Source organism: Macaca nemestrina, chromosome 10, assembly GCF_043159975.1.
Source record: "Macaca nemestrina isolate mMacNem1 chromosome 10, mMacNem.hap1, whole genome shotgun sequence".
In the NCBI taxonomy this organism is placed as follows: domain Eukaryota; kingdom Metazoa; phylum Chordata; class Mammalia; order Primates; family Cercopithecidae; genus Macaca; species Macaca nemestrina.
This window is the reverse complement of record NC_092134.1, coordinates 30372214-30398660: the sequence shown is the minus strand read 5'-3', so window position 1 is coordinate 30398660 and position 26447 is coordinate 30372214. Positions and strand designations below refer to the sequence as shown.

The window sequence follows — 26447 nt, the reverse complement described above, 5'->3', positions numbered from 1 at the left end:
AAAGCCCCAAATATTTACTACCTGGCCATCTACAGAAAAAGTTTGCACAGCTCTGACCTAAATAAAATTTAAGGTCAGTTGAGTCTTGTCTATCCCTATCACTATCAAGGCTTTGGTATTTTTTCACTGTAGAATTGGGTGAACAGCAAATATCTTCAGAAATCATAGAGTCCAATCCATTTCATGCAAGAAACAGAGGCTTACAAAGTGATTTGCCCAGAGTTAAGTTAATGGTAGAGCTGAGGTTGGTATTGTGTCCTCCTGACTCCCAGGTCAGTAACATTTCCACTGCATGAGCTGCCTTTCGAACAAGGAAGCTAATGTCCCCAGAAAATGGACCACAGTGACAGATCTTTGCTTTCCATGATCCATAGCAAAATACCTACAGTAAACTGGTTTTCCGAAGGAACATTTTATTAAGATCTTTTTGCTATGTATTAGAGATACTCTAGTGTTTGCTAAAACATGTTCTGTAACTTGTGGGTGTGTAATGATCTGGTATTTTAGTGGTAAGTGTTTGTATCTAATGATTAAATAGTCATCTAGTTATTTAGCCCAGGACAGAACCAAAAAAAAAAAAAAGGACTCCCTGCTCATTTGATCAGGCCCTATGAACAATGGCAAGAATTTGCATAGTGATTTTAATAGGCCATTACACAGAATATGCACAGTATAAGTTAGGTTTTCATGGGCTGTTACACAAAGTATGCACAGAGTAAGTTAGTTTTTCAACTGAGTTTTAATTTGATGTTTTTCTAGTAATCTCCCAAGGATACATTTTGGCTCTGGCCAAATAGATCAAAAGTTTCAAGAGGGCAAGTAACAGATATTTTGAAATGTGTGTATTCTTTCCAGCTTTCTTGGAACTTTAGTAGCACAATAACACAATAGCATAAACTCACAATGAGCTGAAATCGATCTAAACCGGAGCTCAAATAACTGAAATGTAGTTTTTGGGTCACTCTTCCCATCACTCAAGTTTCAGAGAAAAGAGCCTCATAGCAACAAAACAAGTAGATGAACATTTAGTTTAAAAATTGACAAAGCAACTTCTGGAAAATGTCTCTAGAGTCAGAACAGACATGGGATGGGGAAGATGAGTAATTTTCTGGGGTCCCCATAGTTTGTTAGGTATATGCCCCTTGGGGGACTGGGCAGTGGATTCCGGGAAGCAGCCGAAGGGAAAGGCGGAGTCACCAGCTGGAGCTAAAGAAGAGCCGGGCTCATGTTCTTACAAGCAGCCCTAAACCAAACCACCTTCAGGCTCTGAGGCTCGCCTGGCTCATACCCTTGCTCTCCTTCGACCTTTGTCCCACCACCAGCCACAAGGCTGAGCATCTGCCAAACTGACTTTCTCAGGGTTCTCCCAAAGTGCCCACGCTCTCTCTCAAGAGGCAGACAAGAGTAGTGTGGTCTCTGTAGCTGGATTCTCTGGGTTCAAGCGCTAGGTTTGTTCTTTATCAGCTGGGCAACCTTGAGCAAGTTAACAGAATCTCTCCGTGCCTTTCTTTATTCTATTAATGAGAATAATAATGGTACCTCTTTCATAGGGTTGTTATGAGGTTTAAATGAGCAAATTTGTGTCACCTGCTGAGGACACAGACTGTTACTCCAGGATTTTGCACTTGCTACTCCTTCAGCCTGGAACACCTTCATGCTACCTCCTAAGAAGGAAAGGGACTTTCCCTGACTTCCCCAACCCTGTCGATCAGCTACCATGCAAGGCTGGGTTATGATTCCTGGCCTCTGAGTCCTCATGAAACCCTACGCTACTCGAAGGCATTTTATCTACTAGTCTGATTCTCCCATCAGGCTGAACTCCCTGAAAGCCAGAATTTGGTCTTAAGCATTCCAGTGTCAGCACAATGTTTTGCACAAGCTATCACTCAAAGTCTACTTTTTAAATTGATGATGCATAATGCATGCATGAATGAATGAGTCATTTTATGAATAAACTAATAAGTAAATGAATAAAAGCCAAATTACTCTTCTATGTCTTTCATCTATCTGGATCCTGGATTGTGTCTATAACAGACACCACCTCTCTGCCTTTGAGTGGATCAGAAGAATTTTAAAAATGCTTTCTTCCGCAAGATACTTCACTTCCATCTCTTCCATCCCATCAACTCATTCCATAATTATGACAATTATAAAAATGTCATAATACATTGATTTTGTTAAAAATGAGGCATTTGACTGTCGTCTTCTTAAAACTTTAAATCATAAGTATATAAATCTACAGTGCCTATCTTGTAAATGGAACCCCCATGGATTTTGCACTGTCCAACCTACACAAAGATGGTGGCCCTGCCTGTGCTTTCTAGAGCAGGAAACCAGGTTGATATATTTAGAAATAAATGTTTACCTCTAAACCTCAGAAATCAGACCATCCTGTGAACCAGTTACTTGGTCTTATTTCTGGGTATTTTGCTGTGAAGGACCGCAAGCCTAATGGCACATTGGGACTTACCATGAAGTCAGTTCTTTCACTTGGTTCATCTGCCCTCCTTAGTCATACCTACTCTGAGCCTTCTGTCAGCTTTTCCTCCCAATAGTGAGATATGCCATAAAAGGGCATGGGCTGGAAGCCAAGAGACTTGGGTTTTATTTCCATTAGCTCGTCACTGATCAGTTAGGTGATCTTGGGCAAATCTCTGAATTGATCTGAGACTTAGTTCCTCCTTAGAAAATCAATTGTAAGGTGATTTGAAGACCACAAGCTCTCTGCAAAAGCAAAGTACTATATTATCATCATCAATAATAATAATGATTACCTTAGTATAATAATAATAACAGTGACAATACTTCTAATAAACCTACCATGAATGTCACATTTTAATTGATTCTAATATTCTAAGCATTTGATGAGATACATTAGTTCATTAATAAATGAGCAAGAATTTGATTATCTGACATAAACCACCCTCAGAACAGAGAGCAAAATCCTAGGAAGGAGTGACACCTGGTAAGTTTTGATTCATGAGAAAGAGGTTAGGAACATGAGATGTCCCCATACCAGAAGAGTTTGAAGCAGGGGGACGATAGGAAGGTATTGGACATCTGCAAGAAAACGGAGGTCTTCTTGTCTTCACGGTTTGGCACAAGGATTGTTTTCAACACATGATTCGGGGCTTTGGGTTGGCTTCTAATGAATGACTCAAAATTATGCTGTCCACTAGAGTTTACATGTTCGTTTGTGAACCAAACACTATAGTGACCATATTGGTCTCAAAGGGTCAATCTTAACTTTGGTTGAGGGAGAAATGATCAGGAGGGAAATATTTAAACAGAACCTTTCCCCTGAAGATAGAAAGTCTCAGATTCTCTTGAAACCTTGCCATGCTTTGGGGTTCAGAGAAATGTTGTAACCTTGTAATTAAGATAAGACGTTTTGCGTGAAGATACTAGAACTGGGAATGCAGATAATGTAGCCCAATAACATTCTCCCTGGAGGGAATGTTAAGGTAACTTGCCCAAAGTCATGCATCAAATTAGTGTGAGAGCCATAACCCCAACCAAGTCATCCCAAATGTATGGATATTAACAAGCTGCATTACTCCAAATATCTGTACACCCATAAAGCATTGACAAGAGTCTCTGATGAACATCTGTAGGCTTCACTAATGGAGGTTTTCTGGATGCCCATATCTAACTGCTCCATTTGTGGCCACAGGCCCTGAGAGCCCCCAAGTTTTTCTCTGAGGTTTGTCACTATACAATCAGGGTATAGCATTATGGACTGATAGGTGTGGGGAGGCAGCAATAATGAAGACAATGAATATTATGGGCTGAATGATGATGTTGGAAATACTCCAGTGTTGGGTCTCTAGAACTGCTGTCAAAGGCAGGGACAGGTACAGAATTCTGGCCAGTGCTGACTCTCTTCCTTGCCCTTGTTCCCCATATATTATTTTTTAGGAGAGGCATGTACCACTGAGCATATGTTCCCTCTCCTGTGTAGGTTCACTCCTATACTTACCGGGGCTCATCACAGTGCTAGATGTTGTTTTGCTTTGTTTGGACCATCTGCATTTATTTCTACCTACTTAATGCTTGCCCCTGAATCTCAGGGGCTGGAAGCCAAGGACCTACATTTCCCAGGCTCCTCTGCCTCCATTGTCTAAATATGATTTAGTCTAAATATGACTTGCAGTCTGCCAGTGAGATGCAGTAGCATAAGATGTGGAAGGGGAAAGACAGACCAAAGCCATCGTTTTCCTCCGGAAGGAGTTGCATGTGATATCATGCAGGAATGCTTTTATAATGATCTCCTGAAATTTACCTGCCTCAGGCCTATGGAGATAACAAGTTTCTGAGCCAGGCAGAGCTTCATAAATGTTATGACTCTTGGAACCCCAGCTTAAAAGCTAATGCTAATCCTCCTAACTTGCCCTTTCAGTCTTTTCAGTGATTTTATAAAGACTTATTACTCAATGTTAAATCCCTTTTTGCTTGACAGACCTAGTGTGATTCTCTTTTATTGGCTGAACTACCTGATGAAACCAGCTTGCCACTAACCATTGTGTAACACTGGGCAAGTGACTTTCCATGCTAGGCCTCCACACCCACTTGTTGAGGACCCACAGAATTTCTCTGGTAGCAGAAAGATATCCAGGTACTGCTTACAGGCATGGGTTTCATAGGGGCTACTTAGTTTCCAGTAGAAGGAATACTGGTTGCATTTTTACTCCCTTATGAAAGTGGATCTCATCTCACCTGTAATCTCAAGAGAAGCTCATATATCTGCCATATGTAAGTAGAAACTCATTTGACCCTTCCATGGTCAAATGAATTTCTATACTTCCCTCTCATCTTCCAAACCTGAACAAGAGACACATTTATTTGTGTCAAATTATTGCCCCATCCAAACCCTTCCTTAGAAGGTCAGATCCTTCTGACAAGGGGTGGAAATTTGTGGTCAGTCATTTCACCCAATAAAAATTATAGTGGCCAATGCTGTCAGTGCCCTACCCACACTCCTTCAGCTTCAACACTTTAATGTGCCCCAGGTATTTCCAACCGTAGGTATCTGCATCACTTTACTGGAATGTTTCCTCCAAAGCCCAGAAAAGCCTAGTCTGCCTCTGTGCAAGGAAGCCTGGCTACGCCAGAGAATTAGCACTCCTCAAACAAGGGCTGGCAAGGTGGTGTATAAAGACTCCAGCTCTCTTGCCCCTGGGTGAGATAGCTCAGAATAGGTGGCATGTTTTTCTCATCATTTTTCAGAGTTTTCACATAAGATTTTTCAACTCAGGTTGCCCATATTGGTAGCTGGCTTAAGTTTGTGAGCCTTGATTGGCTGTCTTTCCTTCCCAGCCTCTGTTTCCAAATAAGCCCCCTGCATTTGTATGCTTGCTCAGAGTCTGCTTCTGAGGAAAGTCAACCTAAGGCAGTTAGTTTATCAAATGCTTTTCTTTGTGACAGCCACTTACACTCAGGGGACTGAGATATCGGGGATTTTTATAGATGAAGAGGAAAAGGAAATTCTGGAGTTAGAATGAAAGAGTAGTCTGTGTCAGGGGCTATATATTGCTGCATGGAGGTCCCAAGGAATTGAGGAAAAGCCAGGAAGAGCAGGAAGAAGGGTGAAGAGCATGGGATGCTTCTTCATGGCCATCACATATAAAACTCTGAGCATAGAGCCTGACATGTAACAAGGGCCCAAATGTGTTTGTATCTCTTGTTGGGTGTTTTCATTTTCTTCAGCACTTAGCCCTGGGGATCAGATCATTCATTCATCCTTTCATTCATTGATTTGGTAACATATTTACTCACTCAACAACGAAAATCATTTCTTTAATACATATGTTGTATTAGTAACTGTGCTAAGTCCTGGGATGGAAAGATGAATAGGGCACAACTCTTGCCTTTAAGATGCTTCTAGTCAAAAGGCCCAGAATGGAAAGTGCTCCTCCCACTCAGTACCAAAAATCCTTCCCAATTCAGACTCACTTGCTGGGGTCTTTGTAAAGAGGTCTTTGCTTGACTCCGGAAGGGGTCGGCTAGAGTCCACTACACACTGTATTTTGCTTATTTAAAGCAAACAAGTAATAATGTAATGGCAGGAAGTCTCATAAAATGGTTATTTCTGTTCCCGGACTACTCTGGGGTTCCATCTAATTTATAAACATTGTTTTATGAAAAATTGAGATCATTCTTGGAAGTGTCTAGAGAGAATGACCTTTGCTTGTTTTGGTGCAGTGTTTGTGTGTGAGTGTGTACACGGCTATTGTTGCTAAGGAGGCGATGGCCAGCCATGGGTAATGGCTGTCTTTCCATTCTGCACATTTTCTTAGTCAGGGAGGGTGTAACTGACACCCCCTCCCACACCCAGCTCTCCCCAGAAAGACAGAAATGGAGTCAGACCACGGAGTCAGCAGTCTAACTGAGTGCCTGGGAAAGGCTGGTTTTACCACTGCTACAATTAGGACAAGTTCCACCATGCCTTCAGGTGCTTTCAGACCCAGAAATTTTGCGGCACATGCCTCAAGTAGTTTCTCATCTAACTCTTTATGAGAGTCAGGCATTAATACCAAGCTCTGTCTCTAGGGATCTGCACCCAAGCTTAAGATGGTGGAGAAATGTGCTTTACATGGGTGGGGGAGGGGTGGGCTAGCGGGGAGCAGAGAATCAGATTCTAGTGAATCTTAGGAGTGCCTAGTCCCAGGAATAATTTGGCAAAGGATTAAAAAGCAAAAAGTTAGAGTCACTTTCCAACTCTGCCACTTAACTTGCTGTGTTGCCCTGGACACATCACTTAACCTCTCTGTGCCCCAGGTTTTTCAAATAGTAAAAATACCTGTATCATATTTTATAAAATAACTCAACAAATATTTATAACGTGTATACAATACATTGCAGGCAGCCTCTGATAGGCATTTGGTTAGGCTACTTCCTTTGTGTGAAATGTTCTTTCCTCAAATATCTGCCCAGATCCACCCCCCTTCATTTAAGTTTCTGCCCAAATGTCACCTCTGTCTAGAAGTCTTCCCTGCTCAGCCACTTCTTAAAGAGCAGCCTTTTTATTCTTTTTTCTCTATCCCCTTCTCTGCTATCCTGTTATTCTTAGCACTTATCGTTACCTAAAATTATGTCATGTGTATCTTTTTATTTAACTAGTTTGTTCTTATTTTCTGTTTTCCATAGCTAGGATGTGCGTACTATGGGGGCAAAGATGACTTTTCACCACTGCATTCAAAACACACATGATGATGTCAAGCACATAATAGGTACTCATTACATGTTAGTCAAATTGACTGATATGTGTACGCTCTCCCAGAGTGTGTACTCTGAACTAATTTAGCAATTGGAAACCCCAGATTAAACGTGAATGTTAAACGTGAAAGTGAATGATGCCTCTATCAGAATTTGCCAGACTTGGCTAGGCTTGTGATTGAAACAATTAGCGTTTTCCCTTAATAGCCACAGAGGTCACTTTTTTCTGTATCTTCATCTCCTTCTTCCCTCAGCTCTCCCTCATGGTTTTCCTTAGCCCTGGACTGTTTTGGGAGTGAATCTTTTGACTCTGGGATCATTTTTCTCTTCGTATGGACCTGAGGCACTGCAGGGGGGAGGCATCCTGCTGCAGCTCCTCGGAAAGCGTTTGGAGGAGGTTGTCATGGGCTACACAGCTCCCCTGGGGCTTTGCTGGAGCCCTCATATCCATGAGGTAATGAATGTGACCCTCTCACACAGCCAGAGCACACACGAGCTAATTTGGAGAGCAAATTCTGAAAAGGTTGATGTAATTGGCCCCAGGGGCCCCTGGGTGGGGTCAGAAGGAGAAGACAGCCTTTTCACTGGGCTGGCATGGCCTAACTCTCCACAAACAAGAATTGGCTAATGGGAAGACAGTCACACACACTCATGAATTATCAATGTAGATGGTAACCCCACTGACTTTCTAAGGCCACAGATGCTCCTGTAGGGGCTGTGATGAATGAGAAGTTAAAATAAGAAAGCAGAAATGCATGGAGATGAAGTGGCTTACCTAAGGTCACACGGCACGTGAGTGACAAGGCTGGGATTAAAGCCTAGTTTGCCTCTTCCTGAGCTACACTATAAGCAAATTTAAGACAAGGACTGAGTCTAACTTGCTCATCCTAGATTCCTCAGCACCTAGGACAGTGCCTGGCACTGACAGATGTAGAACATCCATACACCCACCATTTTGACCTAACATATAGGAAAAGAAGCCAGAGAAGCAGAGAGAACAAAATCTTGGGTGGCTGCTATGGTTATCCCTGAGCTTTTACCAAGCGAGCTTTTCAATGTCTGTCCTCAGTACTTCCTTCACAGTTGTCTCCTGGCATTTTGTCTCCACAGTTCCTCTAAGAGAGCTTTGGAATGTTTGATCCCATGGCATTGGTGAGGAAGAATCCAAGTATTATTGTTTCTCCATTTTAGGGTCATTTAAAAAAAAAGAAACCACTTTTGGACCTGTTATATCCACATTGGGTCAACAGGTCAATGGAATCCAATTAATCAACTCACTGAAAACAAATTGCCTAGCTGAAGTGACTAGAGCCGTCTAGCTAAGTATGTCACCAGAAGGAGGTAAAATGATAGTTAGCATTGTGTGGGGCAGAATGCAGATTCCTGGATTTGAAGCCCAGAGGTTCTAATTCAGTGGACGTGAGGTATGGCCTGTGAATCTGGATTTTAGCAAGCATCCTGATGAACCAGATGCAGGTGATTCAGGGCCTTTGCATGACATTGGGTGCAAAAGCCCTCATATGGGAGGTAAGAGATAAAAATTCTAGTCAGGACACACCTCTATGCAACTATGGGAACTTATCATTTGACCTTCTTGGACATGACTTAACTAGGCAATGAACACATCATTTGGGGCTTGCAAGCTGGCAGCTTGGTGACTTCATATGGCTTCCAGAAGGGTGTGTTATTGCCATTTTCTTCAGCACTTTAAGCAGTCTTTTTATTGTAGGGCCGTAAAATCTATCAAGCATGTTAATGTCAACCATGTTTCACATTCCAAATTAAATATAATTTAAATTAGCTACAAAATAGCGAAACTGCAGTTGGTTGGTTAACATGTTACATTTTGTAGTTATCTAATTAAATGTTACTTCTGATTCTGTAATTTTCTTTTTATGTTTTGGAACCAAAGCAGTTTTTTCCTAAGGTTCAAACATTTCTAGAAGGCCTTTAAAAACTTAGGTCCTAGATAATATGTCTTTAGTTTTTCTAATAGTTGGAATTGCTCTACTTTTGTTTGTCTAAGAGAGTATTTTAACAGGCAATAAAACTAGTTAGGAGTTAGCTTGATGGGAATATAAGCAGCTTAACCTCTAGGATCTTATATACCATCCATTTCATTTCATTCAATTCTTTTTTTTTTTTTTTTTTTTTTTTTTGAGACAGAGTCTCACCATTCCATCCAATTCTTATTGCCTGTCGGCCCGTGGACTTATTACCCATTATCCATCATGGGATCTACACTTAGAAAGTAGAGAAAAAGAAAACACAAAGAAAGACATTGTGTAAATATATTGATCATGACCAATTAGAAGACTAATTATCAAACAGAATGTTGAAGCCATTTTATTAAAATATAGGCATAAATTGAGACTTCCTCTATTAAAAAAAGGAGTCAAATGTGAATGAATTTTCTCCAAACCCTCTTTAAAAGATAGGATCCTGAGCAAAAGGTTTGCTACCCTACAGGGCTCCACATTTCATTGTGTAGGCCACTGGCCACCCATGGTCATTTACACTTAAATTTAGATGAATTAAAATAAAATAAAAACTCAGTTATTTAGGCATACTAGAGACATTTCAAGTGCTCAGTGATCACATGTAACTAGAAGCTATTGAATTAGACAGTGCAGGTGTGGAATATTACCATCATCATAGAAAGTTATGTGGAGAGTACTGCTGTAGGGGATGTCTCTTGCTCTTATCAAATAATCTGTTGATTCACATTTTGTTGAAACAGGTTTAGTCATCTGTGTTTCAATTTCTATGTCTAATGTCAATATGGAAGAATGTTTGGTGCCATGGGTAATCAATGGAATGATGAAATATTCTTTAATAAAGTGAACTTTGTAGTACATTAATATGTCTTTTCCTTATTGGAAGCACAAGATGAGTTTTTAAAAATTCAAAGCTGATTTCTAAAATGTCACCCAAGGCCAGGTGCAGCAGCTCACACCTGTAATCCCAGCACTATGGGAGGCTAAGGTGGGAGGATCACTTCAGCCCAGGAGTTTGAGACCAGCCTGGACAACACAGGGAGACCCTCATCTCTACAAATAATAACAAAAAATTAGCCAGGTATGGTGGCAGGCACCTGTGGTCCCAGCTGCTTGAGAGGCTGAGTCTAGGAAGTTGAGGTTGCAGTGAGCTGTGATTGTGCCACCACACTCCAGCTTGAGTGACAGAGTGAGAGTCTGTCTCAAAAAAATAAAAATAAAAGCCAGCCAAGCTAATGTTAACTCAAAGCTGCAATGCAGATGGTTATAAACAAAACATTCCATATAATGAATAACCTTTTGATTTGATAATTTATATGAGGAGTATTTGATACTTTTGTTGCAGTTATCAGACACAACTAAGAAAAAGATACTGTTAATGAAACTAGGTCATCTGTTTATTTAATCATTCAATTAAAATACAAGGAAAAGAACAACTGATATTTTTAGAACAATCTACAAAAAGAATTTCACGCTGTACCTCAAATTAGAGACAAGTATATTTCATGTCTAACCTTTATTCTTATTCTTCAACTTTGTTTTCACCTTCTTTAACTCAGTCTTAATTCTCCCTTTTCCTTTTTTTCCAACATTTGCAAGTTTTTAATCCTTTAGAAAATGATTTCCAAAGAATAGTACACATAACACTTTAGATGGAATAAAGATATTAACTTTAAAATTTATATATTAGAACAATATAATTGTTCCTTCAAAATCATGAATTCTCAGATATTAAGGTTTAAAAATAAATTTAAGCAAAGATATAAGACAATTTTAAAAATGCTAGATAAATAATAGTAGTGGTATCTTGATAGAAAAAAATCATGAAGTTGGTATGTAAAAAACCGAAGCTTAGAAAATATTGTTTAAGGTAACCATCAGTATTACCTGGCATCAACCCGCTGGCATATTATCCCTTAATTGTTTTAGATTTATGCTAAAAAGGCCTTGAGTTGGCCATAGGTGTCATGCTTGTTCCAGCTGCAATACTCCAGCATTATTTAGAATCTCAGTCTTATTTTCGAACTTCCATGAACAAGTGAGCATTTTTTCCATCTCCCCAACATATTCCACACCATATTTAGCTTCCCTGCTAGACCTGTGGCTTTCTATTCTTACCTGTGTGCCATATACCCTTTTTTCTTCCTGAGAAGTCCCAGTTCTGACTGGTATTGTACATACTTCAAATACACTGAAGAGTCTTGGTTTAGTGGCATTCACTTTGAGAACTTAGATTAACATGATAAGAGTCTTCCCATCAAATCAAAATTCAGTCATTACCTGTTCAATTATATGATGGGCCTGTGGACTTACATTTTTAGTTATATTTTAAAGAGGGGTGGCATAAAGCCATTGCTTTATTGAAGCATTTATCAGAGTACCCCATTACATACTTGTCCTCGATGTCAATTAGAAGAAATAAATTTAGGAAACACTGAATGTCAAATTCCCCCTCTTGGACTTTCCCATTCCACAGCATTATGGTGTCATGATTAAACATGCAAGTTCTGTAACCAGATGGCCCAAACCGCAAACTCAGCCACCACTTACAAGCTCTGTGCCTCTGTTTCTTCATTTGTAAAATGGGGAACACAATTAGTGCCTATCTCATAGGGTTATTGCCAAGTTTAAATAGGCCACTGTGGGTAATGTACTTTGCACAGAGCCAGTCACAGAGCAATTATGCCATCGTGCTTTGTACAACAAAAGTATATTAGGCTGAACGCAGTGTCTCACACCTGTAATCTCAGCACTTTGGGAGGCTAACACGGGTGGATCACCTGAAGTCAGGAGTTCGAGACCAGATTGGCCAGCATGGTGAAACCCCATCTCTACTAAAAATAAAAAAATTAGCTGGGCGTGGCACTGGGCACCTGTACTCCCAGCTATTCGGGAGGCTGAGGCAGGAGAATCACTTGAACCTGGGAGGCGGAGGTTGCAGTGAGCCAAGATCACGCCACTGCACTCCAGCCTGGCAATAGAGTGAGACTCTGTCTAAAAAAGAAAAAAGAAAAGAAAAAAAGTATATTAAACATTGTGAGAAGTCCTGCAGGGTTTAAACCTATTGAACTTGGTTCAACCCAAATTTATTTGATTTTGGAAGCATCTTTCGAGTATAAGTCTTTAGAATATTCATGGATCCACAATTTTGAAAACTTGTGTTTGAAAGTCAGGAGCTCAGAAAGCCAATTGCTTCCTTCAAGGTACTTTTCTGTGTGAGGGTCTGCTGCCCCCAGGTGGACAGAAAGACCTTGGCTGGAAACCCAGAGTCTGCCCTGCCAAGCTCCCCACAGGGGTAATTAAGAGAAAGTAGAATAAATAAATAATTTTTTTCTGTTACTATGTGTTTTAAAATAATTTGACGAAGAGTTATTTATTAAAATACTAAGTATAAAAATGGATATTACTAGACAGAGAGAGTACCAAGAGCTAAGACTCCAAGTTGCTCCTCATGAAAAGACAATCTTTGTATTTTTGTAGCCCCTGCTCGGAGAACTGCTGAGACAGGCACGCAATAGGTATCAACAAATATTTGTGGAATAAATGACTGGCTCATTGACTTATTACAAAGAAGGGCAGAAAATCTGAGTGAATGTTATGTTTCTAATTACGTTCTTTAGGGAGCTCAAAGAACTGCTGCAAATATGTATAAAAATTCCAGGTAACAAGCATAAACACTCCAGGTACACTAATAGCAGTCACACGGGTATTACAGTTTTGAGTAGATGAATCATCTTCATAAAGAAATAGGTTAAAAATGAAATGTATAGATGCATATTACTATGGTTGGTAATTGTGGGAACCCAGCTTTGCAACTGTGGTCATCTGAAATACCATGACAGACAACCTACCTTTGTTTTTTGTTTTGTTTTTCAGGTACGGGGTCTCGTAATGTTGCCTAGGCTGGCCTTGAACTCCTGGGCTCAAGGGATCCTCTCACCGTGAAACACCTGAGTGTTTATGCTTGTGTTTATGCTTGTGGAATACGTTATTATGGCCAATTTTATTGTGTAAAGTGGCCTACAAAGTGCTCTGTGGTGTTTTTAATATCTCAGATAAATCCCCTTTTCAAAATGTAAATAAACATTTTTTAAATAATTAAAAAAAAAAATTCCAGGTAAATGACTGGGAGCTTTTTCTCCGGGAAGATTCAGTGCTCATTAAGGAAGAAAGGAAAGCTAATAATATTTTAACAAATGTGTCAGCTAGAATTAAAATTCAAAGGCTCTCAACAGATAACCAGTAAGTTTGGCTAACCAGAATAACCAACCCTATAAAAATTACAGCCCTATAATTAAGTATAACTGAGTTTTTCTCTGAAACAGCAATGTGAGAAAGTGGAAGGTGAGACCAGTGGTTTTCAACAGCAGCATACCAAAGAAGTTTCTACTTTCCAAGTTTCTAAAATCATTACTTTTTGTTCTTGTCTTCTCTCCTTTTTCTCTTTATTTGTATTACTGTTAAATATGAGCCATTTTGTGGACTGTAGTTGGGAAGACAGACATAAAAGCAGTAATCTAACTACTCATACTAGAGAACAGGAGGTGATGGAGAGAAAACCTGGGCATTGTTCAGTTGGAGGCCTCAGGTTCTGAGCGGCAGTAAGTGCCTTTGATTAGGTGAAGCAGAAGTAACCATGTACCAGAAAGGCACTGGGGAGTTCCCATCCCGATGTGTAGAAGGAATGAAAGCAGCTCAAGCCTCCTCAGCAGCAGAAATTCACAAGCTAAATTCACGAGCTTTCTGTCATGGATCATTAACATTATTCATTTCTAATGACAGTTTCTGTATCTCTGTGTTCACAGTCAGAGAGAAGGGAGCTGATTGGCCAAACTGAAGTCAGATGTGCCTGAATATTTCCCGTTTGCTTCTCCAAGTGCATTAGTTTTCCTTCCCCACCCTTGTCTGCTCTGCTCTGAGTCCCAGGCGGGTCAGCCTGAATGGACTGAGTCATGGACCCTTTGCCCTCTGACTTCCAGTTGGGTTCAGCCGATGGAGAGTGCTGCAGGAGATCAGAGGGAAAGAGGGGAGTGATTGGCATATTTATTCCCCTAGCTGCCTCCCTGCTGGGCCATGTGGCCTGGCTACCTCCCTCTACTCAATGTAACAGCTACTGTTAAAGGTCTTTCTTTCCGTTTAAGCTTAGGGGTGGGGCTTTGCCTATTCCTTTTATATATATATTTTTTTTACGACTTGCCCATTGCTTGTATCCAGTCCCCATAATGAATTCCTCCCAGTTTACTCAATTTGAGTATTCCTTCTGTTCCTGTTGGGTCCTGATAGATAATAGAGAAATACCACACAATCCATCACGCAATTACTCAGCATCTCTGGGCTATACTTTCCTCAGCTGAAAAAATAGGTCAATACTTCATAGAGTTATAGTAAGGCTTAAGTGGGTTAATGTATGTAAAGCTTGGCACATTAAAAAAAAACAACAAACCTAGGCTATTATTATCGACATTTTGTCATTGTGATGAGTTCATTAAATATATTTGTGATTAAAAATGTTATGTTTGTAAGATACTTCACATAAGCACTTTTCAAACTCAGTAAAGATTCACGTGTGACCAAGTATCTCCATTTGGGCCAGAAGAAAGTGAGATTATAATAGTTCTGGTAGCCTTCCCAGGAGTAGGTAGGTAGTGGGTTTCTGAACTAATTGTATGGATTGACTTATGTTAACTTCTTAAGAGATGGGCTGTGAGCAGCCTTCCGCCCACTGATCACTCCCAACCACTGAATCCATCAGTAAAGAGAGCCCATCTTCAGAGAAGCGCCAAAGGCAGACACTGCCCTCTCTTCATGGAGCAACATTACCTGCTGGCCCACCCTGCATGATGAAAAATATTCCCTTTAAAAATGTCCCCTTCCAGGGAAGGCTCTGGATCCCAGAATACTACATAACGAGTTTACTTACTCTTCACGGCCCAAAGCCAGTTCCACAATGTCTGCCCTTAACTTCTGTTCTCTAGACCTGTGGTACCTAGAAAGGAAGAGATTTGCTGAGAAGGCTCCATCTTTAGGACACGTCCCATTTGTTCAGCCAGAGATTTTGTTTTAGGGGTTTTTTTTGTTTGTTTTCCCCCTAAGATAAGAAATTACCACAGTCCTAAGGTTGGAGAATGTCATTGAAGGCAGGCAACATGGCTTTGTTTAAAAAGCATGAGGTCTGAAGCGAGAGACACCTGGGTTTAAATCCCAATTTGGTCATTTATTAGCTGGATGACCTTGGGAAAGTTACTCACCATCTCTGGGCTGAAGGATCATCATCTGTAAATCAGGGTGTACATCTTGTTTCTGTAGGATTCTTGTGAAGATTATGAGAAGATGGAAACTGTCTGACAGGGTACCTGATGCAATCAATAAACGGTGACAATTATTGGCAGAAATAGTAGTCGTTTTCATTCTTAAAGTCCTTACCTGTCACGCAGAAATACTCCAAAGCATCTCATAGATGCATATATTCTGGATTGGGAGGGGCCAAAATATCCAGTTACTTCAACAACCTCTCCTCCCCAACCCCCTGCCAGACAGAACTCTACAAAGCCAGTGGGCAAGGTGTAGGGATCCTCCTGGGACTTCCAGTTGGCTTAAATCTAGACACGTGACTACATTTAGTGAGGACTCACTCTGTGATGGGCACTGCTCTAAGACTTCCATAAATATTTTCTAAGTTAATACTCAGCACAATCTGTGTTGTATTTCCTAGCATTGCCCCCATCTTACAGATGATGGAACTAAGCCTCAAGAGAGTTAAGTGACTTTTCCAAAGTCACATAACCCATGAGTGGATGCAGAATTTGACCCCAGGCAGCCCTCCTTTTTAACCACTCTATTGTGCTGGCTCAATATCTGGCTAAAAGACACAGCAAAACAGTCATAGGCTCTACATGCTAACATGGCTACTTGGACTGAATTGACGCATCAGCACAGCAACTGATCTGATTGATTTGAGCATGCTGCATCTACTGGAAATACAGACGTCCTATAGACCAGAGCTTCTGAACCCTGGAAGCAGATGAGGATCACTTGGAGAGCTTTTTAAAAAGTACCAATGCCTGTACCTTACTGAAGGAGACTCCTATTTAATTGCTCTGGGTGGAAGCTGGGCCCAGAAAATTTTCAAATCTCCCAAAAAGTTCTAATACGTAGCCAGTGTTGAGAATCACTGGTGTAGACTCTTCTTGTCCTTGATGGTGACACTTAGTCACAGAGCTTCTTGGAGTTCTTTAGAGGTTGGGTTTGTTTATCTTGACATTTAGTTCAGAACTAATTAGCTGATCCTCATACACTATGCAATAATACATTGTGTAAATTCTGACTTGGGACACCACTTTGCATAGAAATATGAGCCTTTCCAAAGAGAACATTTTTCTGTATTACTAAATGTAGTCAAGTTTCCTTTGGAAAATGGCAAAATCCAAATCTCTTTTTCCTACTAATCATGTGTTGCAAAAAGATTGCCTTGAAACGTTGCAAGGCAGCCAACACCATTCAGTAAATTACACCATGTAACTGGCTTAGGCCTCATTAGGCTTGCCCTCTTTGGCCTTATCAAGGGAACAGCCACTTCCCTTTGCAATCCCTTCTGGGAATGGATTTCTTCACTTTTCCCTGAAAGGTCAAGACATCCATCTTTCCCTGAATCTCTCATCAAGAAGTGACAGTTCAGCTTTTTTTATTATCTTTTTGTGCCTCTCCTTTGAGGAGGAATTTTACTTAAAAATTAAAGATATCTTCAATTGTAGATAATTTATATTTAAAACCAAAACAGAACAATCTTATTTTGAAAAAGAATACTTATAGTGAATTGTGTTAGACGTCTAACGAGCATTCCTCTTCCTCTTTCCTAACAGGATATGATTTTGTTTAGGTATCTGTGCCCTCCTCTCTACAGCTCATGTGTATTCAATGTCCATTTATGCTCATAATTCCATTTGCTTATCCTTCTCCACTGTGACCTAGAATCTGAGTGCCTGATCTGGTGATGGGTGTGCATTGATGGCATTAATGGCTTCCTTGCACGTGGCTTTCAGAGTGAGGGTGGGTATCTATTCTTCTGGTTTCATTTTTTCCTAGGTAGTTGCAAGTTGACAGCATCCCTCTATGAATGCACAAAGAACCTCTTGGGCAACCCTCCCTATCTGATTCTTGGCACTTGTGTTTTAATAACAGCCCCCTAATCCTCAGGCTGAGGGCAGTATTGGTTCCTGTTGTTGCCAGCCCTGGACACTGCACCATCCCTTGCTGAGTTCCCTAAACTTTGACCACAGCTTTATAGTCACTTTATTAAATTCTCATTAAACTAGTTTCAATGTGTTGTCTGCTCCCTGCTGGGACACTGACAGACGCGTGACTCACATCTCCAGTTCCAGGGTCTGAATCTTGATTGTCCTAACCTAGTCACAGTATCCCATGGACCAGTGGTCAGTTCAGACACCGGGATTAAGGCAATCAGTGCATGGAACTTCCTTAAGAAATATTTGTGATGCAGAGGTGAGCACCTGACTTATGTTGGCCAATTAGATGGAAGGGAAAAAGGAAGTACCTGGCTTCAGCTTCCAGTAGTAGCTGTCTTGTGAGTGAGAGGGAAGACACTGTGAGCACAAAGACAACACCTCATGGGGCAGAGCCTGGAATTATAACACTGATATATATGTCACATATGTGGGCTTACTGTCACATATATGGGCTTATTGTTATAGGAAATAATAAATCTCCTCATAGGTTAAACCCAGTTTAGTTTTGTTTCTGTTTTTGTAATTTGCTGCTGAAAGCACCATAGCTAATGTGATTTGTTAGCATTTCTTTTAGTTGTGTAGCAGCCATGGGGTTTAAAGCATTTCCCATGCATTGTTCATTTTCATTTTTTCAAAAGCCATGTTAATGGTTATAGTAATATTAATAGTTAGGATAATAAGTAATAACTATATCTATGTGCTAGGCACTATTCAAAGCACTTTATAGATGTTAATTTGGTTAATCATCACAACAACTCTATTCAATAGGTACTACTATCATTCCTATTAAGGTTATTAGATGACAGACAGAAAGCCCTGAGATATCAAAAACATATATCAGGTCACCCAGATGGTAAGTAGCAAAGCTGAAATTTGAGCTCAGACAGTCCAATCCCAGAGTCTGTGTTCTTTATATGAATGTATCCTACCACTCATAATTCAAATGAGGAAACTGAGGCTCAGAGAGCCAATGAACTAGTTAAGAGAAGAATCAGGAAAACTAATACTGAGCAAAATCTACTGCTATTTCCACTATGCCACATTTTCCTTCCAGTGAGCTTCCCATCAAGGCCTTTTTAATAATTTGTGGAGCAGTTAATGCAAATGAGAGCTCTCCACCCTTCCAAGTTATTCTTGTGGAACTGGGGCAACATGTGAGGAGAGACTCCATCTAGAGGCCTCTAAGTATAGTGCAGTCTAAAGATTACACACGTGATATTCAAATCTTACACACTCTCTAAAAGAATTTTGCAAATGTGTATACCCCTCAGATATTTTTAAGTTATCATCTAAAAATTTATCCTATGTCATAAAAATGTAATCCCTGGTGTATTAAAATATTCACATTTAAAATAAAACAGTTAGTTAATTATTCTATTTGTATCCCTTTGAAATCTGATTCCATTGCAACTTGATTCTCACAGTAATCCAGCCAAAAGTTGTGGTATGCACTTTGCTAATAGTTAGAAATTTTATGTTTGTCCTCTTTTCTGGAAACCATATTTTCATTTCATATTGCTCACAAAATTTTGTTGCAATGCAATATATTTTATTCCTAAGAGCATTTTATTGATCTTCACAAAAAAAAAGAATATAAATTAAGCCTCTTTAAAAATTTTTTTCCATGACTCTAAGATCCTGAAGGTTAAAATGTGTTTTGGATTGAGTGATATTTACAAATATTATTAATACACAATTTATAAATAATTGCTAACCAAAAAAGTGTACTATAATTGGAAATGCATTTTTTAATTAGAAAGATGGAAAATTTTTTAACCCTCTTAGTTTAAGTTTATATAAAATGTACTTGTTACTAAAATGAAACAGGAACAGTATTGATTATATTTGCTTGGGTTTTTCCCAATTTTTTATAGTTGCAGGTGCTGAGAAACTATATAGGAATGCCACTCAATTCTTTGAGCACCTTGAGGTTATTTGGCAAAAGTATATCATGATCTATGACCAAAGATGATTTTGATAAGCAATCAGATGTTTATTTTCTTCACAGTCTTTAGCAGACAAAATAATCATATCCTTCATTTGTTTATTTTAGTCTCCCCTCCTGCCTCCCTATATCAGGACACAGATATTATAAAAGCAGAAATCTTGCCTGTATGCTTTGGAATAATGTCTGTCACATCATAGGTGCTTAACAAATATTTGTTGAACAAATGCCTGAGGCAACCCACATTCAAAGGAAAGGCAAGTACGGTGATTCTGTTAGGACAGGGAATAAGGGAAGATTGGATGTGTAGGTGATTGTGGTCTTCATGACCTCACTGTTAAAGTTTCCTTCTTCACCATGAGTAGTAGCCTCTCTGAAGCACTATTGTTCCAGCAGAACAGGGATTCTCCTCCCGTCCCCACATGTGCAGCGAGAACAGCTAATTTTCCTGTGTCTCTGGTCTCAGGTACCTTAGCAGCCTCCCCTCTAACTTCTCCTCAGTAAGTTCTCTTACTAGATCCCCCAGTAGGCTGAATGGCCATCTGTGGTGTCCTTGGGTGATTTCGACGTATCTGCTGTTTCCATGAAACTTTGTTTATTCCCCAGCTCCACGCAACTTAGGCAAACACTTCTAGAAAGTCCCAATAATACTTAACAATACTACACGTAACATTTCCATGCCATTGGAAGGTCTACACATTACATTTTTATATCTAATTTTTATAATTATCACGGGTTGTGAGGTGAACACCCTAAATTTGAAGGTGAGAAAACTGAGGCCCAGGAAGGTAAAAATCACACACCCAATATTACATCATCCTCAGATGGCTGAGTATGAGTTTGAATGCCTCAACTAGAAATAGTGTAGATTTAAATTTAAGCCCAGCTCTGTTCAGCAACTTACCAGGGAGACTACAAAAAAGTAACTTAATGTCTCCGAATTTTAGTTGACTCAGTAAAATGCAACCATGAAAATCATTTGATGTCAGAAGGGAATTAATACATTTATAGCCTTAACACTCCCCAGTACATTATTTTTCCTGCCATGAAGCAGTATTATTATCCCCATCTTAAAGATGAGAAAACTCAGGCATAACATAGCAGAACAGCATAGTCCTCAAGAATCTGGGCTTTGGGCCAAGCATGGTGGCTCACGCCTGTAATCCCAGCACTTTGGGAGGCCAAGGTAGGAGGATTGCTTGAGGTCAGGAGTTCAAGACCAGCCTGGTCAACATAGTGAAACCCTGTCTTTACTAAAAATACAAAAAAAAAAAATTAGCTGGGTGTGGTGGCATGCATCTGTAATCCCAGCTACTCAGGAGGCTGACGCAGGAGTATTACTTGAACCCAGGAGGCGGAGGTTGCAGTGAGCCGAGATCATACCATTGCACTGTGCCAGCCTGGGCGACAGAGGAAGATTCCACTAAAAAATAAAATAAAATAAAAAACGTGAGATTTGGAGTCAAGCTACTTGAGCCAGGTCCTGGCTCTATCACTAGCTAGTTAAGTAACTTTGGGCTAGTTACTTAATACCTGCCTGGCACAAGGTAAAAGTTAATATAATATATGTCAACCGGTGTTGGGCAACTTCTCCAAGGCCACAAACAAACCATAATAGTGCCGGGCTTCAAAGCTAATTAGCCAATTTGGTTTCAGAGATCATGGTGTGTACCATAACACTGTTATCTTTAGAGTCAGAAAGTCAGGGGATAGGAAGATCAATATGAGACAGAAAGAAAAACCTAGAGGTTTGAGACTGATAAAAAGTACAGGCAAAAGAGAGAAGAGCAATTTGTGGTGCATCAGGGCATTTTACTCTATGGCAAGAAGTGGAATTTCCCATAAGTTGTCCTTTCCAAAGATTCCAGTGAAGAACTATATTGCTCCGCAAGGTTTTTTGTTTGTTTGGTTGGTTGGTTGGTTGGGTTTTTTTTTTTTTTTTTTTTTTTTTTTTTTTGCCAGGATGACATTTCTTTAGAAAGAAGTACTGTTTCTAAAATAGGACACAATGCAGCCCAGCTTTATTTGGGTTAAAAGTTCTAAAATAATTTCAGTAGTTCACTCTGGATACAGCCTCCAATGTGGGGTCTTGGAAAGAAAGGGCAGAAATTCCTAGGGCAAGCACCACTGTGTGTTTCCTAGGCAGTGATATGGTCTACATGTTGTGGATCCTCATTCTGTCTGAGGAACTGACCAACCAGCTGATCAAGATATCAACCCACTGAGGGTGACCAGACAGAAGCATGCTACTCCCTTCTCTGTTTCTATCTACCCTCACCTTAGTGCCCATACTAATTAGAACTCCTTTTCTCTCCAGGAAACTTTATCCAAGAAGCCCCACTTCCCCTTCCAAAGTAGATTGGTTCCTGGAAATATTCTTGGCCTGGGAAAGAGAAATCATTTTCTATTTTCAGCTGGAGTTAGGTATTATTCGTGGACACCTGCTAGATCCCAATAAACAGATTCTGCCTGAAATTATAGCCTTTTTGTGTTCCAAAAACTAGCTCTCCTCTTAGCCTGTAGTACCCACAGTAACAAACCCAATATCAACAATCATATCTATCATGCAGTAAGCAATCACTACATTTCCTTGTTGAAATGAATCCTGTGTTTTTGAGAAGGTCACCTCACCTGACCTCAGTTGGGGAATTTCTGTGCTGCAGAATGTCTGTGGTCTCTTTTCAGCTTTGAGATTTATAAATCCGGTATGTACCATGAGGTCCCTTATGGTTCCTCAGTAAGATTCTATTGCTGTTTATTATTATTATCAATAGGAATAACAAGGGCTAACATTTCCTGGACACTAACTATATGTCACTGTATTAAGTATTACTATATATAGTATATATAATCCTTACCAAAAAGAATGTGAAGTATGTATTATTTTCATTATCCCCAATTTGCAAACTGGGAGACCAAAGTTTAGGTAGGTTAAATAAATTCCCCAAGGTTACCCAGCTAGGAGTGGAGGAGGCAAGATGTAAACCCAGCCCAGACTATTCACTCCAGACTACTCACTCTACTACATGGAATTACTCTCTCCAAGTTACATGTGAACAAGAGAGTTCAATTTTTCTTTGTCTATATATTTGGGGTTAGAGTTTTTATAGTACAACATATTAATTGGCCTAAATTTCTAGCCATATTCTTAGGAAAGATAGGGATCTGCCTGTCAGGTTCCTGCATGATAGTGGCAATGATGGCACTTATTTTCAGTGCAGATAAAAAGCCTGCCTGGAATCTTCTTTTTGGAAGGTTCAAGAGTATAACCAATACGTTTAAGGTGGAATTAAGATAAACAAGTGCATTTTACTTACAGGGTGAAAGTGGTCCATACCAGATTCATGATTGGTTACCAGGTGATGGCAGTTGTCAAGATCTTGTATTTTTCCATGGAAACAAGGAAACCATAAGAAGGAGAAAAGAAGATACCCAAGGTAAGAGAGAGAAAAAGGAGACATTAGAATTAATCATTTATAGGATAAGGGCATATAGATGAGAATCTTGGGGGGAAAAAGCAATGCAGAAGCTTGGGTGAGTAACGCACACTATCATCATCATCATCATATCATCATCATCATCACTGTCTTCGTCGTTGTCATCATTATCATCATATGCACATGTGTCCTAGTTTGGGTCTTTCAGAAGCAGACTCTGAGAAAAGGATCCTGGTGAAAATAGTATAGCTGGAAACTAAAAATTGAAAAATGGGAAATAGAGACAGATAAAGAAAGGTAATAATTACACGGAGTGTTATCAAGCAGGCAGCTATTATTGTGGGCAACTGAACTTACTGCCTCTGAGAGTCAGTGAGGGAGAAAGCCTCTACCAGTTCTTACTGGTCATTGGTAGAGGAATGATGGGAAGTTATTAATTCCTAGGAACTTTTGGCCTACCATAAAGGCAAAGTGCTTTAGAACTTGAATAAAACTTTTAAAAAGAGAAACAGGAGCTGGCAGTTGGCAGTCAGCCATTCTGCACTAAAGAGGAAAGGGCAGAAGGGTCGGGCGGAGGGTCACTGAGAGCATCTGAAACAATTTTGCTTTTAGAGGGTAAGAGACAGATGGTAGTTAACATGTATTGAATGCTTAGAATTCATTTAATTTTCACAGTCTGCATAGAAAGTGTGTATTATTGTTGGCATTTTGTAGTTAACAAGAAGTACAGAGAGGTAACATATTTGTTCATGTGGGAATAGCTGGTAAATGGCACAGCTGGGAGTTGAATCCAGAGGTCCTGACTCAAACCTTCCACGTTATTCCATCTAACTATGCAGACTGTAGCCTCAGGTTCCTTAACCTATAATCTCCAGCTCCATCCCTCTTGTTCATTATGGATATTTTTTACCCAAAAAGGACCAATCTGCTTCCAACAAGTTTCAACTCTCCTTGATTTGCATTTTTTCCACGTAGGATTAGTGATAACTACTACAGTTAGCTCTCCCCTAAGCTCCTTACAGGCTTGTCTTACTTAACACTCCCATCAAACCTATAAGGTGGATACTGTTATATTCTCACCTTACCAATGAGGAAACCAAAGCACAAGGTGATGAATAACTTGCTTAAGGTCATGTATTGAGTGAATGGCAAAACCATGTTCAGCCCTTGCTTAACCACGATGTTCTGCTCTCTCTTTAGCTAGAAAGATTCAAAATAGCAAAGTTGTGTGTAGACTGTGGCACATGGTAATTCCAGGAATTGCCTTTAAAGTGGAACAGGTTTGTAATCATAGCCAATCCAGGGAAATGGCAGAACTTTATCTCCATCCTCAGAGCCTCTGATTTAGATTCAGAGCCTCTGCTTAGAGAAATACAATGATTTACCTCTTTCTTTTGGGTTACCATGTCCATATCCGAGCTCTTGTTTTAAGGCATCAATAAACATGGTGACAATCGGCTTAGAAATGTTACATTTCATGTAAATTTTCACCTGAGACAAAGCATCTTTGGTCTTGGCAGGTCTGAATTCTAGATGATGAATCTTTACTTCAAGGGATTGAAAGGGAGAGATGGATCAGTCATTGAAATCTTCACGACTTGCTTTTTATCCTCAAATTTCAGTAATTTTTTATTACATAAAATATTAAAATAAAAATAAAAACAGCAACAGTAACAAGTTCGAATTACCTTTGATCACATTATCTTTCTTCTTTTTAAAACAGTATGTGGGGTAAAGAGCAAGAGCAGTGTTTGACCATCATTTCAGAGCCAGTAGTAACCACCAGCAACATTCCCAGTTGCTGGTCTCTCTTATCCTCTGTGATCATACAAATATACATATATGCCATGTACATACCTATACACCATTAATAACGTTTTTCAAAAAATGGAAATGTGTTCATGCTTTATGTTTGCTTAAAAATACCTCATAGACATCCCTAGGTCATTATTTATAGATTTACTTCATTTTGAACTCTTGAACAATGTTCTATTACATAGATAATACTTTTCTGAGCAATCTCTTACTAGTGGACATTTGGCTTGTATTGCAACATCTGCTGCAGAGATCATGTTGGTGTATTCTTTTGTACTCCCCAAATAGTGTCTTTTTAGAGCATGCAGCACTGGCCTGAAGATATCAGGTGGTTGTTTTTCTCTCTTTTCAACTAAGTAGGTAAAGCCTAACTGAATATTTAGTTTTCAGATTTCCAGACACCCTTTTACAAACACTTCCCGCTTCTGATTCTAGTTAGATGCCCATAACCAATAGCAGTAATTTATATTCTGAATCCTTAAAGACAACAGCATGTCTGCATTCCCATTCTAATGCCCAACCAAGAAGAAAACTTGGTGGCCACCTTCCACCTTCCTCTATCTTCTCCCCACTGCCTAGGTCCAGCTTCCCACTCTCTCTAGGACTAGCCCTGAGTCCTTTGGGGGTTGACAGAGACAAAACACTTGGAAGCCATTGATCAAATGTATTAAAATATGCTTCCCAGAATTCCCCACTCATCCCCTCACACCCCTCCCCACACATACACAAAGAAAGGTCCAACTCTTTGAACAAAGATTGCACCTGCAAAAAGCTTCTTCAGTCTTGGAGAAACAGACTTTTTCATTGAGCTCTCGCCTGCACTTAAAACAGAAGCCTGTAGAAAGACCAACCGGAAGCAGAAGGATCTCACACTCCCTCTCCACCTTCCACTAGGAGAGAACCCCCAGGTCCCAACCCATCTGGACCCTGGAGACCCAACCTTCTTCTCATCTCTCTCCATGGGACCTGAAGATTGGCAGGTCTGGGAAAAAGGGAGGTGGGGAGTGTGAAGACCTCCCAGTGGCTGGGAAAAGGGGAAGGGCGATGGATGAGTGAATTTCACATCTGGCCAACCTCTTTCCGTGAAGAACCAAGTTAGAAAGAGCGTGGAGAAGGGATGGGGAGGGGAAAGTGGATGAGGACTGCACTTGTTATGCTGGGAAACCTCAGTTCAACTGTACAGTGAGGCCTCTGACACGTCTCTAGTCTCTCTCTCATTCGTGAGCAAACAGAGTTCTCAAATGAAGTAGTACCTGAACGACATGGGAAACTTTCAAAGCAGGCCTTCATCCCCGATCTCCTCCGGGGGCTCCGCGGCCGCCTCCTGGCCGCTGTCTGAGCGCTGCCTCTCGGGCGCAGTAGCTGAGCTCCCAGAGAGGAACTGACCTAGATCTTCATCGGGCGCCTCTTTCTCATCTCTCGGGCTCTAACTCCTCTTGGGGTGCTTAGTTCAAGGCTGGGCAGCCTAGAAGACACCCACCAAGTGTGGGTGGGGAAGAAGCAGAGCAAGGGCAGGCCGACCCGATCTGCAGCCACACTCCTCGTCCTCCGGGTGAAACTGCAGACGGCACAGCGCAGGGAGGACACAAGGGCCACAGGGCGGGAGCTGTCCGTGGTTCTGGCCGGCGTCGACCCGTGGGTATTTAAGGTCTGGGGCAGCCCGCCTACCTTCTGCTAAACCGCAGGGAGGAGTCGGGGGCTGCAGACCCTGGATTGGTTCTAATTAACCCACTCGCAGGCAAGGCCTGAGAGCCGCGTTTCTGCGCCCTTTGCAGCGCAAATCACTGCTGGGCAG

General features: G+C 40.5%; 1 long non-coding RNA gene across 8 annotated transcripts in view; it reads right to left on the bottom strand.

Moving 5' to 3' along the window:
• LOC105493812 (uncharacterized) overlaps nt 1–25344 on the bottom strand; it is a 70173-nt gene extending 44829 nt beyond the window's left edge. For 4 of the 8 annotated variants that reach the window (XR_011608917.1, XR_011608918.1, XR_011608916.1 and 1 more), the window contains exons 1-2: nt 15461–25344; nt 15133–15198 (exon numbers count right to left, since the gene is read on the bottom strand). This is a non-coding gene — a long non-coding RNA (uncharacterized lncRNA). Of the gene's footprint in view, nt 1–574; nt 12207–12231; nt 14215–15132; nt 15199–15460 lie in introns of those variants that run through there. The other 4 variants (XR_011608919.1, XR_011608923.1, XR_011608922.1 and 1 more) reach the window with 4 other exon arrangements.
• Nucleotides 25345–26447: the final 1103 nt, after the last annotated feature.